Genomic DNA, 20,216 nt, shown 5'->3' on the forward strand with positions numbered 1-20,216 from the left:
ATATATAGTCTCTATTGAAAGACGTACCTGCCTGTTTTGACTCCTGAAATAATGTTGCAACCCCCAGCTTATTATTAGATCTGGCAAGACTGACACTGACTGCAACTTTGTTTCAGGATCCAGGAGTCAAAGAACAGAAACAGCAATTTTCAATTATTTTAAAACCCACTGAAAAAATTTTGTTGGTTCAAAAATATAATTTTAAATGGTAGAGTGAATTACTTGCTGTGTAAACAGAGTAATTTAGAAATAAAAAGTATACCATAAAATCACGACAGAATGCCTTTAATTTAAGAAACATAAGCATTCATTCTTTCTCAAACATAGTGTAAAAAAACTACATGAGTCTAAAAGAACTCAATGAAGGACAACAGTGAGCCAAATTTCAAAACAGAAATACAGCCAAATGAAGCTGTCATCTTTGCAGTACACAATGTTGCAGCATTAGTAATAGTAGTATGGAACAGAGATAATCATATTGGTTTCACTTTGCTTGCAGAGAAAACACAGGTGGAGAGAAGCCGAGGGTACACCCATCTGACAGTAGCTTTAGACAGCCTACTTAGTTCATACAGTTAAATGTCACACTAAAATCAGCTGCCCAGACAATATTTGAAGGTAGATGGGCAAAAAGAGGGGTGGCAGAAGGAAAATGTTGCCTGATGTATGCGTACAACTGATTAATTCACTCGTTTTTCCAGTATTTTTTAGATATGTTTCACCTAGGTTGGGACCTATTTTCTTCCCCAGTTTTGTTGTTTGTTTTGCCCTTTAATTTTCAATTGACTTTTACACCTTTCTCTTTTGTTGTTACTTTGTGCCTTGGTCTTTCACTTGTAGTTTCATTATTGGAATTTGTAAGATGTAAACAATATATTAATTTAGAAAAATAGAGTGACTTTGTCCAAAGCAGACTTGATAACCTGGTTTGATTATGATGTATTAAATATTATGTAAATGCTTAGTGCTGTTAGAATACCCATCCTTAAGTATTTGATATTGTCACTAACAATTTAAGGGACTATTGAACATTTAGTTACAGTGTATGACCTCATTTGTGAGCCCATCTTAAGATGGTTGCATTTAATAAATATACAGTAGATTGAAAAACCATGTCCACGAAAAGTCCTTTATTGTGATGAGTTTTTTTTAATAGGTATTTAAAACTGGTATAACAAAATATGAATGTATATTCTACATCTTGAACTTAACTGTTCTCAGCAGAAACCGCATTAAGGTCTCTAGGTGTTACAAAGAATGCAGCAACACGAGCCACTGTCAGCTCTGGCAGTGCACCGAATTGACAACTATCTATAATGTAATAGTTGCAAATGAGATATAGTGAGATATTATTTGTGATGTCTTAGGGATTTCTTTTGGAGTCTTCACACATTCAGTTGTGAACCACCTTGGAGTTAAAGGAACAGTACCTCCAAAAAAAGTGTATAAAATTCATTACACTATAATGCACTGGTACAACTGATGTGTTTGCATCAGGAAGACTACTATAGTTTATGTGAACAAAGCTGCTGTGTAGCCATGGGGGCAGCCATTCAAAGGAGAAAAGGCACATGTTACTTTAGCAGATAACAGATAAAGCCCCATTATATACTACAGAGCTTATCTGTTATCTGTTGCCTGTTCCTTTTCTCCTTTTTCCAACTTGACTGGCTGCCCCCATTGCTACACATCAGCTTATTTATATAAACTATAGTAGCGTTTCTGTAGCAAACACACAACTTTTACCAATGCAGGGCAACAGTACATTATATTTGAATTACTTTAAAACATTTTCATTTTTTGGTGTTACTGTTCCTTTCATAACTGGCAGGATGGTATTTCCCTGTTTAGAAGGGCCATACACATTTAGGGGCTGATTTACTAATCCACGAATCCGAATCCCGAATGGGGAAAAATCGGATTGGAAACGAACATTTTGCGACTTTTTTGTATTTTTTGCGATTTTTTTGTCGCAACTTTTTCGTAGCCATTACGACTTGCTCGTAAATTGTTGCAACTTTTTCGTATTGAGCGCTCGTAAACGGCGGGCAAACCTTTGCGACTTTGCATGATTTTGGAAGCCTCCCATAGGACTCAGTGGCACTCTGCAGCTCCAACCTGGCCCAAGGAAAGTCACGATACTGAAGCTTGAATGAATCCGAAACTTTCGTACTCGGCGCGACGGCTACGAAAAAGTCGCGTCAATTTACGAGCAAGTTGTAATGGCTACGAAAAAGTTGCGTCAATTTACGAGCAAGTCGTAATGGCTACGAAAAAGCCGCAACAATTTACGAAAAAATCACAAAATACCGATCATTACGAAAAAAACGCATTCGGACACTTTTTGGACGTTCGTGGATTAGTAAATGTGCCCCTTAGATTTTAGTCCTCTTCTGACGAACATTCAGATATCAGTCATACGTTTAAATGCAACAATCAAAAACTAACATTCAGACTGAAATAGTAGGATCAGGATGTTCTGAACATGAAATAGTTGGCACCAATCGTACTAAAGTGACTTCCATTGTAGCTCCCCCAATGATACCATCCAATACACAATATGTGCACAGATTTTATCCTTATCCGACCAAAATTTTCTAATCTGTCCCATCAACTAAACGCCTGATGGCCATGGTACAAAAATTATTGAGCCCACAATTCTGAGCCCACACACGGCCTGAAAATCAATTTTATCGGTATGGGTAAGGCCAGCTTTAGTGGGCAATATCGGCGTTAGCATTCTTCATCATTATAAATTGAATAATTAGGGCTTGTGCTGAACATATGTTTTTGCCTAATATTGTATGTTAAGTACAGGTATCAGACCCCTTATCCGGAAACCCGTTATCCAGAAAGCTCCGAATTACGGAAAGGCTGTCTCCCATAGACTCCATTTTAATCAAATAATTCAGAATTTTAAAACTGATTTCCTTTTTCTAAGTAGAAATAAAACAGTACCTTGTAATTGATCCCAACTAAGATATAAATAATCCTTATTGGATGCAAAACAATCCTATTGGGTTTAATTCATGTTTTATTGATTTTTTAGTGGACTTAAGGTATTAAGATCCAAATTACGGAAAGACCCCTTATCCGGAATACCCTTGGTCCCGAGCATTCTGGATAATGGGTCCTATACCTGTTTTTAAATTTTTTGCACTAAACAGGCTGCAGGTAGTTGAAGGGAGGGGATCATTTATAAAGTATCTCAGTGGAATACTGATTTATTTTGACCTTGCTTGTTGGGACAGGAAGTGCCTACTCATTGCTAAATAAAAACTATTGCTTTTCATTGACCTCTGATAGCAAACATTTGTGTTTCCCAAGATAAGTTGTAATTACAGGTCCTTCACTGATATTGCATTGGCCCACACTACGTGAAAGCAATTTGGCATAAAGGTAGCCATACATTGGCCTATACTGTCAATCTGCTCATAGATCACAGGCAATATTCTGTAGTTGAAATCTTTCAAACTGGCTGTCAAGATCTTGACAATATGGAGAGCATAACTCTAGGGGCAGACATAAGTACTGTTTACCTAATTCCTGTAGTTGTGTTACTACTAACAATAGGATTACAATAGAAAAGTGCCAAACACTGCTGCCGATAAGTTAATAAGAAAAATAAAAGTGTATCCCAGAAATAGCACAATCCTTAGCTAGACATACATTTTTAAAAGTTTATGCTTTCTTATGTATGCTGTATACAAACAAATGTTTGTACATCTTATTACAGATAATTGACTAGATGTTCCTTAAGACCTCATTTTATAATTTTAGTTACATGTGAAAATGTGTCCTTACTTTCAGACCATTTATATGCAGTTCCCAAGAAGGAGCCTGTTTCAAAACCTGTTAGCAATATTAAATTGGAGGTAATGGGGCTTAGAAAACCAGTTATAGAGCATTCTGATCTGGTTGTCGCCATTTATTTTAGAGTTAATCAGGTTCTCACTCTGCATGAAACCTCAGTAGGTTGTGCAAGTATTGTAAAATTGACTAGGATTGTGTATCTCAAGTTTGAAAGGGTTATTTTTTAATAAGCATACAGTACTTAAGTTTATTCATAGTATGGCAGCAGAAACTGAAGGAGACCATGTTTTCTCAGGGGAGCTAAAGATTAAAGGGACAACTTACTGTATCTATGCTCCCCTCTGCTTCGCAATGTCACTGCTCTGGCAGGCACGGGGTCAGCCTGTGCACACTAGTCATTGTTGTATGATGCACATACAACAATGACTAGTGCTCCTCCCTGAGGGGTGCACTTAATTCTAGTCATGCACACTTGCTTTGAGATGACAGATATAGAGAAGATACTAGTCACTTCAGGAGTTATGCATGAGAAATTACATTTAAAAAGTGTACAGACATTTTGCATTGGTTCTATTTTTAACACAGCCTATTAGCTGCTCATATTCTTCTTTAACAGTGCATGTGAAACACAAATACTTTTTTATACTACCATCCTCTTTCTCTGGTCTTTGTGAAACAGTAGAATTATTTAGCGCTTTCCTCTCCTGAGCAAAAAGGAACTTAGTGCTCAATAAAGATCTATTCACCCTCTATAGTGTCTGTGCTCTCAGGCATCAAGTTCTGTTGCAAGGATGTAAAAATAGTTCACGCACTACATGTTTTGGTTAATTATTACAAAAAATGTCACCCTATTTGTGAAGATTAAGATATCCAAACCATTTACCATATTCCTTTGGGTAATGTGCAACTAGGACTAATAAATACATTGAACACCCTAAGATCAGTAGAAATTGATAATAACAGGTAGACTGCTTACAGAGGATATACCCTCTTGGTCAGCATGGGTTAAATACATAGGGCTTGTGTTAAACATACTTTTTTACCTATTGATTTAATCATGAAAATTTTATGGTTTTTGTTATTTCTTGAGCTAAACAGAGCAAACAGGGTAACTGAACCTTTTCTGTTTGGCTCTTGTTGCTATTTGAGACAGCATAAGAACATATGGAGGGTAACCACAACAGGCATATACATATCTTTATACTTTGAAGCCATTATAAGCTGTAAACAAAGAAAATGTGGCTGCCTATAGCCATATGTTACTGTCAACAGAAGGCTTCAAATGCAAAACAATCAAATGAGAGGTGCAAAAATGAATGTTTGAACCCAGAAGTGAATGAATGAATGAAATGGGAAGGAGCATAACTTATAGAACTTCCAACAAAAGTCAGAATGAAGACTATTTTCCAAAATAGTAATTTTTCACCTAATGTATCCTTGCAGCATGCTTGGGGGTGGGGTTGATACATGTCTTATCTTGAACCCTTAATCTTCATTAAGGGCAGATTAAGTTATAATTGATACAATAGTTGCTTACTTTCTGCAGATACAGCTAAGAAATATATCAACTAATGAAGAAAACTGCATCTGATTTACTGAGCCAGAGAGAGGAACATCAACATTTAAGGTTCAATATTAAAAAATAAAAAATATACAAAAAGAAGGCAAAAAGTGTTTGGAATGTGACCAACTTCTTTAAGACAAAATGTATTTCTGCAACAGTGATAACATATTGCACACACTGAAACACAGAACCAAGTGAGGGTAAGTAAACTAAAAAATATCCTTTAGTTGTATTTATAATATCTAAGGAATCCATTAAAATCACATGTAATCTTATCTGTGGGCTTTTGGATAATCAGTAGGAGTTGGCTCACAGGTAATCATCTGCATGTATTAAGTATGTAATTGATATAGACACAAGCTGAACAGATAAGTAAATAGTAATAATCCAAACATAGTTTAAGTATACACATTTTACAGTTAAGTGTAGGCCTTTGATAACTGAATCTGTGGTTGGGCTTCCTACGAAGATGAATTTGCATTAAACAAAAACTTCTATAGGGAACAATTTATGCTGTTAATGACGCTGATCTCACACACACAGATTATCATTTTGTAGAAATGAATGCATAATAACCTGTAAGGCTGATGCCACACGTGGCGTAGGGCTGATATTTTCGGCACGCGTAAAAACGCTTGGCGAAAATTCAGCCCTTCGCCTGCTACTTGTGCCTGCACCCGAATGGATGAGATACACTCGGATGCAGGCACATGTAGCCAATATACGCATGAAAACGCGAGAGAATGCATATCAGCCCTACGCCACGTGTGGCATCAGCCTTACTTTAAGAGAAGTTATTGATTTTATACAAAATAAGCTGGAAAATAATCACCAATATTTGACAGGCCAGGTTTTCAGTATTAAAGGAGAAGGAAAGATACACAACTATTTAAGTACACATACATTGTACTTCTTCTGGTCACATAAAGTACTATATTTTTCTTTTTTTAGCAAATACTTAAAATGAGTATAGAGCTCTACAAGTTGTTCCCGTTCCTTTTACCTAGCAGCTGCCATTTTTGCATACTGTAACGCAAGCGCAATACAAGAGGTGATGAGTTTAAGAGGTGGTGGGGGGGCTGTGGTTAATATGCCTTGGATGAGTGTTCTGCTGTTTAAAGCTTGCAATAATTGCACTGGTACAATCATTATATACAAGGTTTTGTACAATCTTTGTGTCCAAGAAGCAATCATAATAGCCATAGTTTTTGCAAACAGACAGGTCTGAACATATCAGTGAATCTCACAATAACAACAGAACAGCTGTGGCAAAGGATAATGTTTCTGAATGATTCTTGACTGGCATCTTTAAATGCATGGTCAGTCAGGCCAGCCTTTCCAACAAATGATCACATTTCCAGGATTGCCCTTACAGATTAATCTTTCTATACAGACAACAATCTGTTGTACAACCGTTCATTGGTTATAAAACAAGAAGTTTGCATGTACTGGATGCCTTGCACCCTATGCACAACCCTATGCACTGATACAATCTTCTCAGACAAATATTATAAGGAAGCTTTGGAAATGGCCTAAAGTATTGCTGTGCTGTGTCCCGGCGGCCCAGTCCGACCCTGATAGTGTAGAAAAAAGAGAAATGAAAATAAACCGTAGCTTGCTATAGCATACTGTAATACTGTATTTAATCTGGGTGTTTTTTTTTTTTTATAAAGTTCCTGTTATAAAAAAATGTGTTTTTGTGTAGTGCTAGCTATAGAGAAGTATTTATACAAATAGTACCATTTCATACCAATATGCACAAAGAGTGAGTCACATCAAAACTGGATCAAAATATCTGATAAACTTATAGATTACTTCTTACTTAATAGAGGTAAACACCTGCATAAAACCCCCAAGAAAAGATTGGCAGATTTAGTTGTTTTCCTGGAAGAAGAAATATGCACCAAGTGAAAAGTATGGAATTTAACTTCCTTTGATATTACAGAACCTGATCTACTGTCAAAATTCTGCAGAATCTGTAACATTCAGTAGGGCTGGACTGCAGGCTCTGACTCACCCTCCTAATATAATAAACACAATTAATGTGCACTTACTGGTTCTTACTACTGGTGCAATGTTAGGTGTGTACAGACAAAGGCTACGCAGGATTTCTATTTCTGAAGTAGTTGAAATCGTGACATCACTAGCACCTATTGCCTTAAGCTGATGTCCATCACAATACAGACTGGGCTGTGTTTTTCACCCGAGAAGGTAGGTTTCTCTGGCTAATGTTGTTGGCAAGGACATGGATCAGGAGGTCTAGTTGCACTGCTGTTACTGTAACATGTGATCCTTGCCTGCTATCTCTTCTTCTGAGTGTATGAACTCCTGTAGCTCCAGGTGGTGCACGCTGTTGCCAAATCCCCCTTAAAAGGGAGTTCAGAAAACAAAATTCTAATGCATGTGAACAGAAAAACATAAATCTGCCCCTTAATTTTGGTGGTTTTTAAGTGTGAAATTAGAGCTCATCATAAAAAACTCACTTACTATTCATTCATTTTTAGAAGTGTATTTATAAAATGGTGAACTCAAACTTTCACTCACTAATAAAAAAACTTTAAAAAATTCCATAGGAATGAATAGAAATAGTTTTTTTCTGTAATGAGCTTTTATTTCACACTTTGATAAATCTGCCCCTAAATATAATTTATCCTTGCCTGACAGGTTACTTAGTAATTCATTTTTTAGTGCAAGAAATCAATTCTATACACTGATTTTACAACTGATTCACTGACAGGATCAATATTAGCAGGGCAATCAACTTATGCTAAATTTAAATGAGTGAGTTTTTATAGTTCAGCCAGTTTGTTAATTAGTGGCAGAATGGATTACATCAGCAGTCACCCTTGTACTCTGAAAATGTTCATCTTAATCTTTAGCCTTTATGGCTCCATTGTAACTACAACAGATAGAAATGTCTGATGTGTATCATTCATACATACACTCAGCAATTAGTAAACGCACGCCTATCCAGGCCAGTGATTTGGTATGGCGAATGCAGAAGCTAAACATGCAACACCTTGACAGGGCTTCATAATGTAAAATATACAGCATATCCCTCTGTTTGCAATATGGTGAAGACACACAGAGCTACTAGTAGCTGCTACTTCATGGCTACAGAAATAGAAAATGCTGATATATATTTACTGATAATTGTCTTTATATCTGTTTTTTAAAGAGGCAATTCTCAGTATTGTCTATGGCAGAGTATTTTCTGGCTTTTAGTAGCCGTGACAAGCAGCTGCTACTAAGTAGCTCTGTGTCTCTTCACCCTTACTCCTGTCATTACCACACTGAGCAATTCATAAAAAAACTTCTTTAAGGAAGTCCAGTGTATTTAATGAGCAGCAATAGCTGGCATAGATAGAGATAGTAGGGATAAAGTAAAGTGACTACTCCAGCAATATGAAGAAGGGATGATGTGTCAGTCTTATAACATACACAAATCTAAGTTATTTGAACACAGTAGGTACACTTGTACCAAAGTTCACAAGGAAGAGCAAAGCTGTGAACAGTGATCCTTGATACAAGAATAATACTAAACTGTAATAGACCATAAAATAAAAAAGGATTGCATAATTCCAAGTATGTCTGTGACAGCTGTATCCTTTGAAAAAGCCTCAGCCAAGCCGGCAGTATGGCATCTCTGTTGGAGCACATATCCACAGGTGAATAGCCTGAATTCATAGGTGTGGCTGCCAGGAAGCATTATTACCCTTTTCAACTCTCGCCTCTCTATTGCTACAGAACGATAAATCTAATGCACTTTGTTTGCGAGCACAGAAAGAGATAAAGTTAAACACCCATTGGACCTGATCTTAAGTATAAATGCAAAGCATGAAGCAAAGGGATCTTTTTGGATGCAGACTAAGCTATACCCCCTCACTGGACCCTCTGGACCCTATCTGAAAACAAGATATTGTTTCCAACAAGGCACAAACTTGCAAACATGTTCCCTAGAACACATTAAAAGTAAGGGCACTTGCAAATCCCAAAGAGATACATTTAGCCAAAGAGTAATAGTTTAGTTATGAGTGCAGATTAAGATATACCCATTTACTGGACTCTCTGTAACCTATCTGAAAACAAGGCATCATTTCCAACAAGGCCCAAACTTGTATATACTTTATACCAGCACTTGTGTACATAGACACGAATTATGTTCCCTAGAACAGGCACTTGCAAATCCTAAAGAGATACATAATACCAAATACTAATACTTTACTGATGAGTGCAGCCATACAGTTAAGGGTTAACCTGGAGCTGGGTGTAGTAGACATGCATAAAATAAAGCCATAGTAGGTGTTAAACTACACTTCCCAGATTTTATCAAATATGGCAAAGGATCTGCGAGTTGTAGTTCAATCTGAGAGACAACTTTATGAAGCAGACAACATCAGGCACATTTCCCCTCAGATCTATGTAGTTAAAGGCAAGATCTCTAGGGAAGGCTTTGCTAGTGGGGAATTCAGGAAGTTCCATATTGGATCTCTGAGAGGCAGAGGAAACATCCTGGAAGAGAGAGAGGTCCATGAGGATAGGGAGGGGGTGGGAAATCGGGCTGAGTAGAGAAAACTGGCCAAAGTAGCAGCGCACACACTGACAGCTCCAGCGCACAGAGCTAGATACCAGGGAGAGTTATGGAAGAGCAGATCCCTGCGGGGGGCGGGGGTAGGGGGATGTAAGAGGATGCAGTGCAAAGATCAGCACTATTTATCCCCGGCCTTTACAGCACCGGGACTCTCTATTTACTCACCCCGACCTTCGCTTGCAGCCCCAAACGCACTCCGGCCAGCAACGATAGGATGAGCGGCCGACAAGGTCCAGAGCACCGGACTCGCTCTGTCTCTCACCCAAAACTCCTTCTCAGCCGGCCAGCTAAAGCTCCCCTCAACTCACCGCCCAGTGCTGGAGCCCAGCCGCTGCTAACGTCACCGGGCGGGGCCAATCCCACAATGTGACCAGGAAGGGAAGGCGGGGCCCGGATCTCAGCACCTGGACAGGGACAGGGAGGGGACAGTGGCCTCACCCAGTACCAGTTCTACTCGCTGTCCTACTGGTGGCACGGGGGATGGGTACCTGCTGGGGCTCCCAGATGGCTCAGCCACATGACCTTTTCCCCCTCTGTGTGGGAAACACCTGTCTGCTAATGTTCTCAGGGGATTTAGCTGCAGGGTAGGGAAATAGCTCCGGTGCGTGGGGCTTCAGTCTGGAGTGGACTGTAAATGATATGGTACGGCTGAGTAAGGCTTTTGGGGGGCTTTCATGTGCCAATTGGAGGGTGAGTTGGCTAAGTTGGAATGTAGTATGGTTGCAGTGGGCACCAGCTGTAGAAGAGTAAGGTGTTACTGTACCGGGCACTGACAGGCTATTCTAGCAGATATGGTTGCACCGCCCATAGTTATTGCTCTATCATGGAAAGGGCAAGTGCTGCTACATTAGCCATATCTCTGTCTCATCTACGTTTTCTTTGGCTGTGACCCCTTGCCCTGGCTTAGTCTTTACTGCTATCTTCTCTTCCAGACTAGCGGGTGAGCATTTTGCATGCATCTACCCACAGCCATTCTACCCACTGCCATTCTACCCACTGCCTTTCTACCCACAGCCATTCTACCCACTGCCATTCCACCCACTGCCATTCTACCCACAGCCATTCTACCCACTGCCATTCTACCCACTGCCATTCTACCCACTGCCATTCTACCCACAGCCATTCTACCCACAGCCATTCTACCCACAGCCATTCCACCCACTGCCATTCTACCCACAGCCATTCTACCCACAGCCATTCTACCCACAGCCATTCTACCAACAGCCATTCTACCCACAGCCATTCCACCCACTGCCATTCTACCCACAGCCATTCTACCAACAGCCATTCTACCCACAGCCATTCCACCCACTGCCATTCCACCCACAGCCATTCTACCCACTGCCATTCTACCCACAGCCATTCTACCCACAGCCATTCCACCCACTGCCATTCTACCCACTGCCATTCTACCCACAGCCATTCTACCCACAGCCATTCCACCCACTGCCATTCCACCCACAGCCATTCCACCCACTGCCATTCTACCCACAGCCATTCCACCCACTGCCATTCCACCCACAGCCATTCTACCCACAGCCATTCCACCCACAGCCATTCTACCCACAGCCATTCTACCCACAGCCATTCCACCCACTGCCATTCTACCCACAGCCATTCCACCCACTGCCATTCTACCCACAGCCATTCCACCCACTGCCATTCTACCCACAGCCATTCCACCCACTGCCATTCCACCCACTGCCATTCTACCCACAGCCATTCTACCCACTGCCATTCTACCCACAGCCATTCTACCCACAGCCATTCCACCCACTGCCATTCTACCCACAGCCATTCCACCCACTGCCATTCCACCCACTGCCATTCTACCCACAGCCATTCTACCCACTGCCATTCTACCCACAGCCATTCTACCCACAGCCATTCCACCCACTGCCATTCTACCCACAGCCATTCCACCCACTGCCATTCTACCCACAGCCATTCCACCCACTGCCATTCTACCCACAGCCATTCCACCCACTGCCATTCTACCCACAGCCATTCCACCCACTGCCATTCTACCCACAGCCATTCCACCCACTGCCATTCCACCCACTGCCATTCTACCCACAGCCATTCTACCCACTGCCATTCCACCCACTGCCATTCTACCCACAGCCATTCTACACACTGCCATTCTACAGACAGCCATTCCACCCACTGCCATTCCACCCAGTGACATTCCACCCACTGCCATTCTACCCACAGCCATTTCTACCCACAGCCATTCTACCCACTGCCATTCTACCCACTGCCATTCCACCCACTGCCATTCCACCCACAGCCATTCCACCCACAGCCATTCCACCCACTGCCATTCTACCCACAGCCATTCCACCCACTGCCATTCTACCCACAGCCATTCCACCCACTGCCATTCTACCCACAGCCATTCCACCCACTGCCATTCTACCCACAGCCATTCCACCCACTGCCATTCTACCCTCAGCCATTCCACCCACTGCCATTCTACCCACAGCCATTCCACCCACTGCCATTCCACCCACTGCCATTCTACCCACAGCCATTCTACCCACTGCCATTCCACCCTCTGCCATTCCACCCACTGCCATTCTACCCACAGCCATTCTACCCACTGCCATTCTACAGACAGCCATTCCACCCACTGCCATTCCACCCACTGCCATTCCACCCACTGCCATTCTACCCACAGCCATTCCACCCACAGCCATTCTACCCACTGCCATTCTACCCACTGCCATTCTACCCACAGTCATTCTACCCACAGCCATTCCACCCACTGCCATTCCACCCACTGCCATTCTGCCCACAGCCATTATACCCACTGCCATTCTACAGTCAGCCATTCACCCACTGCCATTCCACCCACTGCCTTTCCACCCAGTGACATTCCACCCACTGCCATTCTACCCACAGCCATTCTACCCACTGCCATTCTACCCACTGCCATTCTACCCACAGCCATTCTACCAACAGCCATTCCACCCACTGCCATTCCACCCACAGCCATTCCACCCACTGCCATTCTGCCCACAGCCATTATACCCACAGCCATACTACCCACTGCCATTCTACCCACAGCCATTCTACCCACAGCCATTCCACCCACTGCCATTGCACCCACAGCCATTCCACCCAGTGACATTCCACCCACTGCCATTCTGCCCACAGCCATTATACCCACAGCCATTCTACCCACAGCCATTCCACCCACTGCCATTCCACCCACAGCCATTCTACCCACAGCCATTCTATCCACTGCCATTTTACCCACAGCCATTCTACCCAAAAACATTTTACCCACTGCCATTCTACCCACAGCCATTCTACCAACAGCCATACTACCCACAAACATTTTACCCACTACCATTCTACCCACAGCCATACTACCCACTACCATTGTACCCACAAACATTTTACCCACTGCCATTCTACCCACAAACATTTTACCCACTGCCATTCTACCCACAAACATTTTACCCACTGCCATTCAGCCCACAGCCATTCCACCCAGTGCCATTCTACCCACAGCCATACTACCTACAGCCATTCCACCCACTGCCATTCTACCCACATACATTTTACCCACTGCCATTCTACCCACAGACATTTTACCCACAGACATTTTACCCACTGCCATTCTACCCACAGACATTTTACCCACTGCCATTCCAGTGCTGTTCTACACACAGCCTTTTTACCCCTCAGTCATTCTTCCTACAGCCATTGCATGACCCCAAAACATAACACTATAAGAGGCCTCAGGAAGATGTCCTTGCTTGCAAGCCCCAATCTTACCTGATTGCTACACATAGTGCAGAGATAGCAAAACTTCTCAGGTCCCTTGGATCTTGTCTAAAAGGGTGGGCACAATAAAGAATGGATATGTTTGCACTGGGGCCCATAGAACTCCAATTACGCTATTAACACCATTGACTGTTCACATAAGGCAATTTTTCTATTATTGTTGCCATGTTATATTTATATACAGCATCCCCTTTACAAAAACATATTAAGCGCAATACTGAAAATTGCCTCTGCTAAAACACATGAAGAGACAGTTATCAGTAAATGATCAGCATTGTCTATTTTAGTAGCCACGACAAGTAGCTGCTACTAGTAGCTCAATGTGCTATTGAGTGCCCTATAGGAGGAAGAAGCTCAGGAACCATGAAAAACTCAATATATCTGTCTTTCAGGTATGGTATAAATTTTGTATATATTAATTGTACACCAAATAAACGCCATCATGTGTGATACTGCCTATTGTTTGTATTAATGAAGAAACATCCATACAGATACTTTTTTATGTTGCCATCTCATATATAGTATGAACTGCTACATATCATAGCCTAGATCCAAAAAAATTGGAGTGTCAACCATTCTGTTCAAAGAATATCTAAGACAGAAAAGTAATGTTCCCAAATCTCACCCTATTTTAAGCTTTTTGTGGCAGGACCAATACCATTCAGCACATTAAGATAACTAAGAAAAAATGCCATTCCATGAATATTCCAGTAAATTGCAATGCCAAGATGCAGCATGTACTAAGTTTTGAATGATAAATGCTGCGTAGCACTTAGTTATCCTTTTGGTGTTTGCAGTACAGTTGCTTTTACTTATTAAGAAGTAGAACATTAGTGATGCTAGTAAATAGCTAATCTATTTGTGTCAATTATCAGCTAGGAACACAGGCCACAATTATTTGTTCAGCAACATAGAAATATGGAGACTTTTTAAACATGACATTTGCAAAGATGGAAGGGGTTACCATCAGCTTGTTCATCTGCAATAACTTTTAAATAAGCAAAGGGGCATATTTTGCAAATGGTGTCAAAGGAGAACTACACAGATCTATCCACTTGAAAGTGATTTTCAAAGTTTTTCTCTGAAAAACTTCCTGTTCACCCTTTGATAAATATGTCCTACAAAGTATCTGAATGGTTAAGTTGCTGGTTTTTGGCCCAAGTATTCTGATTTTTCATTGAACAATCCCAATTCACAGAGCACTAAAAGCATTTATGTGTTAATGGGGAACTCAGGCATCCACATAACACACATAATCCCCTAATATACACTGTAATCTATTCCTTCAAGAAGTTTGACTAAATACCATTTTTATATACTGAAATCCAGCTGCAAAATAGTTCTTATCTTTCTGCATCATTTGAAATCCTGGCAGGGGAGGAGGGACTAAAACACAGATGTTATAAATTGTAACAACTTCTCCAAAGCTTAAAGACAGCATGCAGGAACTGCATAAACCACAATGCATTGCACTGTGATGTTTCTTTTCTTATTGACATCACGTGCAGGGAATTGTGGGATTTGGCAGATGCAGGCTGAGGACAGTCGACTACTGTTACTTTTTTTTTTGAGTCTCAGATTAGCAGGAAAACAGGGGGCAAGGCTTAGGTTAAATGATCCAAACCATATTATTACATCATGAAATTCGGCATATTTTTTGTTGATTTAAATTGCAAAATAGTTTGAAAATATGTTTACTTTTCAAAAAGCTTACGTTTTTGGGTGGAGTTCTCCTCTAATTTAAAACACTACATTAATTTTTTGCATTAAAACCATTGTTACATCCAAAAATCGTAGACTTGATCTCACACCATGAGCAGATTCCAGCACTCACACACATACAGATGCCAGTGAAACTTCATTATAGGAATCCATCACAGAACTTTTGCTTGTAAGTATAAATGAGTCTCTCGAATAAAATGTAATTTATCCAGCCATGAGCCTTGTAAAGGCTCTTGCTTTGAACAATCCCTGTCCCACAGCAAGACGGGAAAAAAGAAGAGGCAGTTACATACTAATATATGTATTCCCCATGCCAGACAAAGGCAGGGCTATATGTTTTCAGGAGTAAAGAAAATCATGTTTTCTGTGTGAGTGTGTGTTTCGGCATTAGGTGATAATATTTATATTTAAATAACAGACAAACAATGAAGAGGAATCCTCCCTCTTCACAACACTCAAAATTAAACAATGAGGTAAAAAAGGAAAAGCAAAAGTTAAACAAACCAAGCGACAGATGGGATTGTTTATAGAGCTAATTGTGGGGAACTCTCTGGTGTTACTGTGATAAAACAATTCTTTGGGTAAGGGCACACTAAGGGGCTGATTTACTTACCCACGAACGGGTCGAATGGAGTCCGATTGCGTTTTTTTCGTAATGATCGGTACTTTGCGATTTTTTCGTATGTTTTGCGATTTTTTCGGATCCAATACGATTTTTGCGTAAAAACGCGAGTTTTCCTATCCATTACGAAAGTTGCGTAAAAAGTTGCGCATTTTGCGTAGCGTTAAAACTTACGCGAAAAGTTGCGCATTTTTCGTAGCGTTAAGTTTTAACGCTACGAAAAATGCGCAACTTTTCGCGTAAGTTTTAACGCTACGAAAAATGCGCAACTTTTTACGCAACTTTCGTAATGGATACGAAAAACTCGCGTTTTTACGCAAAAATCGTATTGGTAACGAAAAATTCGTACAGAATCCGAAAAAATCGCAAAACATACGAAAAAGTCGCAAAATGTTCGTTTTCAAGTCGGAACTTTTCCAATTCGGGTCGGATTCGTGGGTTAGTAAATCAGCCCCTTAGGGGCTGATTTACTAATCCACGAATCCGAATCCCGAATGGGAAAAAATTGGATTGGAATTTTGCGACTTTTTCGTATTTTTTGTGATTTTTTCGTCACCGCTGCGACTTTTTCCTAGCTGTTATGACTTGCGTGAATTGTTGCGACTTTTTCATAGCCATTATGACTTTCGTGAATTGTCGCGACTTTTTCATAGCCATTATGACTTTCGTGAATTGTCGCGACTTTTTCATAGCTATTACGACTTTCGCGAATTGTCGTAATTTTTTCGTATTGAGCTCGAAAAATTTGTGACAATTTGCGAAAAAGTCGCAAAATACCGATCATTACGAAAAAAAACGCATTCGGGCGCTTTTCGGACGTTCGTGGATTAGTAAATGTGCCCCATAGTTTTCACATTAGGTTTTTAAAAATGCAGATTCAAGCATAAACACACATAAAATGCAGCCCTGTAGGCAATGATGTAATACGCAGCATTGTAATGCCATGGGGTGCTTACAAGCAGATAGGGATGTAGCGAACCTCAAAAAAAAAGTTCGCGAACCTGTTCGCGAACTTCCGCCGAAAATTGCGAATATTCGCGAACTTTGCGAACCCCATAGACTTCAATGGGAAGGCGAACTTTAAAAAATAGAAAAGCCATTTCTGCCCAGAAAACTGATTTTAAAGTTGTTTAAAGGGTGCCACAACCTGGACAGTGGCATGCAGGAGGGGGATCAAGGGCAAAAACCTCTGAAAAATTGACACACGCCGTTTTTCGAAATGATCGGTAATTTTGCGACTTTTTCGTATTTTCCGGCGCTTTCGTAAAGTTATCGTAAGTTTTGCGACTTTTTCGGAGCTTTCGTAACGTTATCGTATGTTTTGCGACTTTTTCGGAGCTTTTGTAACGTTATCGTATGTTTTGCGACTTTTTCGGAGCTTTCGTAACGTTATCGTAAGTTTTGCGACTTTTTCGGATCATTCGTACCGTTATCGTAAGTTTTGCGACTTTTTCGGATCATTCGTAACGTTATCGTAAGTTTTGCGACTTTTTCGGAGCTTTCGTAACGTTATCGTAAGTTTTGCGACTTTTTCGTACCGTTATCGTAAGTTTTGCGATTTTTTCGGAGCATTCGTACCGTTATCGTAAGTTTTGCGATTTTTTCGGTGCCGGCGAACCCAAATTGCGAACATCACGAAAAGTTCGCGAATTTGCGGACTTGCGAACACCCGATGTTCGCGCGAATTAGTTTGCCGGCGAACAGTTCGCTACATCTCTACAAGCAGACATCCACCAGGCTATTCCATCTTATGTGTTTTTCTGCCAAAACACCAATATGCCTACAAAACTCCTATCCATGGAGCAATATGGGATCCACATAGCAGCAGATACACTAAGTGGTAATATGTTGCATATTTACAAAATGACATATTAGCAGTGTAGCATTCATGTAGTGGTTACTTTACATAATGATGCTGGGCCACCTTACCTCACATTTGAAAAATGTACATCATCAGCCTTTTATTAGAGAATTTACACTCAAATTCACATTTTAAAAAAATGCATAGTAAAAACACCCTGTGCGCCCTTGCCTTTAGAAACACAGTGAACACTAAGTGAGCAGGCAACTTATGTGTAAGGTTGGATTTACTAACTTGCCCCATGAACCATGCTGTTCCCCAGAAGCCTAACCTCTGGCTGCTGTCTCTGAAATGGACCACTCTGTTCATGCTGGGAGGTAGGACTACTGAAACAAGATAAAATTAGGATAAACCAGTGCCTGAGAGATACTTTGTTTAAATAATAGTTTGCTTTACAGCGAATATGTGAGTAATTAATATCTTGGGTTTTTTGTTTTGTGTTTTCTCAATCTCTCATGTCACAATCTCATAATATACAATGTCATATTGTCCTTTTTCCCTTCCCCTTTTGCCCCCTCTCTGTTGTGTTTTTCCTTTTCGGTTCTTTCCATTAATTTCTTCATGTTTTTGGCCCTTTATTTAATAATAAATGGTCTTAAGGCAAAGCATCTTTGAAATAAAAAGACAGAAGTCTAAATCAGTTACTGGACTAAAGGCAACGGTAAAGTGAAACCGCAAAGCCATACTATTTAAAGAAATATGGAAATGCTTAAGTTAATTTTTGTTTTAGATAATAACAAACATTTGGGATGCTTGGCTGAGGAGTGCATACTGAAAGGATTCAAAGGTTATAATTATAATCCAATACTGATTGGAAATGTCTTTTTCATGCATTTGCACCCCATGATTTCTACTGCAATGTATTTGTCAATGTATCTGGGTACTGGCTGGGCAGTGCCCTCAATGAGTAGAGGACATTGGGAATCAGACCCTGCAATTGCAGGGAGGCCCAGGGGTACAGAGGGCCCAGTGAGGCCCTAATTAATGGGCAATTTTAATATATCATGACAGAATAAGTCAAACTAAAAAAACATCTATTGCAGACTATGTCAAGTTGGGATCAGTCAGGGAAGCCAAACTGAGCACCTTTGAATGCACCCTCCCTGGCAGCATCACCATCTACTATCCAAACAAGGGGGAGGAAGGGGTGTTGTCAGCAAGAAGGCCTGTATTGACCACTGTAGTCCTCTCTTGTCCACAGAGGTAAAAACACACTTTGTGTAATATACCTGTGACCTTTGTTCCCCTTTATTACAAACAATAAGGAATAGATAAAGGATGTAAGAAAAAAATTATTTTGCAGAAACAAAGAAAATATAATAGTTTTTTTGAAAGTTTTTAATAAGGTCTAGTTGTATAGACTTAGTTAAGGTGGCCATACACAGGCAATAAAAGCTGGCAATCGACCAAGAGCCAAACAATCAGATCAATCTGATATCGCCCATGGGCATGTCATGGAATGATCTGCTTATATGGCAACTTTGTTAACTGTGGGGGTCTTTTAGTGTATGACTAGCTTAAAGAGCATGGCCATATAGTCCATAGCATAAAAAAGTGATAACATAAAAAGGCTATGTTAAATCAATTTTTAAGAAGTTTTAAAATAGCTGGACAAGTGAAGGCCTTTGCTTCCCTTAGTACTGGCAGAAGTATAGGCCATAGCCATCAGCATGCCGTAATCCAAGATGACATGTACCATTAGCAGTTTATTAGATAGTGGCAGATTGAAGATAACATTACAGCCCCTTCTTTTCTTTCTCATTAATTGTTTTTGCCTTTTATGTTTGCAGTACAATATATCCGGATTGTGCTTGCACATCTGTCTTGTAATTTGCAGCAGACACACTCTAGAAACAAGTCCTCTGGGAGTAGTGGTTGCCTGGGGCAGGAAGTAAGTAACAGTGAAAAGTTTAGGGATAATAATGCTCTTTAATTTGTTCCAGTTGTGTGAGCCTGAAATGGCACCATTTGGAACATCTTTCCACAACTTTTACATTGTATTCCTGATGTGCAAACTGGCCCAAATATATGGTTCTTGCTTAAAGGCATATCTCACATGAAATGTTTTGGTTGCTGTGCATATTTCTAGAACAATTACACACATTTTCCATATTGCATCCTACTGACTTAGTCACAGAAGGGGCTATTGTAGATGTAGGCAGTGGAGGATGAGGAGCCCTTCCTGCTACAGTGCCCCAAATATTTAGCACTCGGGGACACCCACTTCTAGAGACTCTCCCATCACACC

General features: G+C 40.7%; 1 protein-coding gene across 12 annotated transcripts in view; it reads right to left on the reverse strand.

Moving 5' to 3' along the window:
* Positions 1-10,369, reverse strand: part of myo6 (myosin VI) — a 122,441-nt gene extending 112,072 nt beyond the window's left edge. For 3 of the 12 annotated variants that reach the window (XM_031902672.1, XM_031902674.1, XM_031902671.1), the window contains exon 1: positions 10,134-10,369. The gene's annotated coding sequence lies outside the window, so the exon portion shown is untranslated. The remainder of the gene's footprint in view (positions 1-10,133) is intronic. The other 9 variants (XM_002936204.5, XM_031902677.1, XM_031902676.1 and 6 more) reach the window with 4 other exon arrangements.
* Between the last annotated feature and the right edge of the window lie 9,847 nt (positions 10,370-20,216).

The sequence above is a fragment of the Xenopus tropicalis genome, chromosome 5, assembly GCF_000004195.4.
Source record: "Xenopus tropicalis strain Nigerian chromosome 5, UCB_Xtro_10.0, whole genome shotgun sequence".
Lineage (NCBI taxonomy): Eukaryota > Metazoa > Chordata > Amphibia > Anura > Pipidae > Xenopus > Xenopus tropicalis.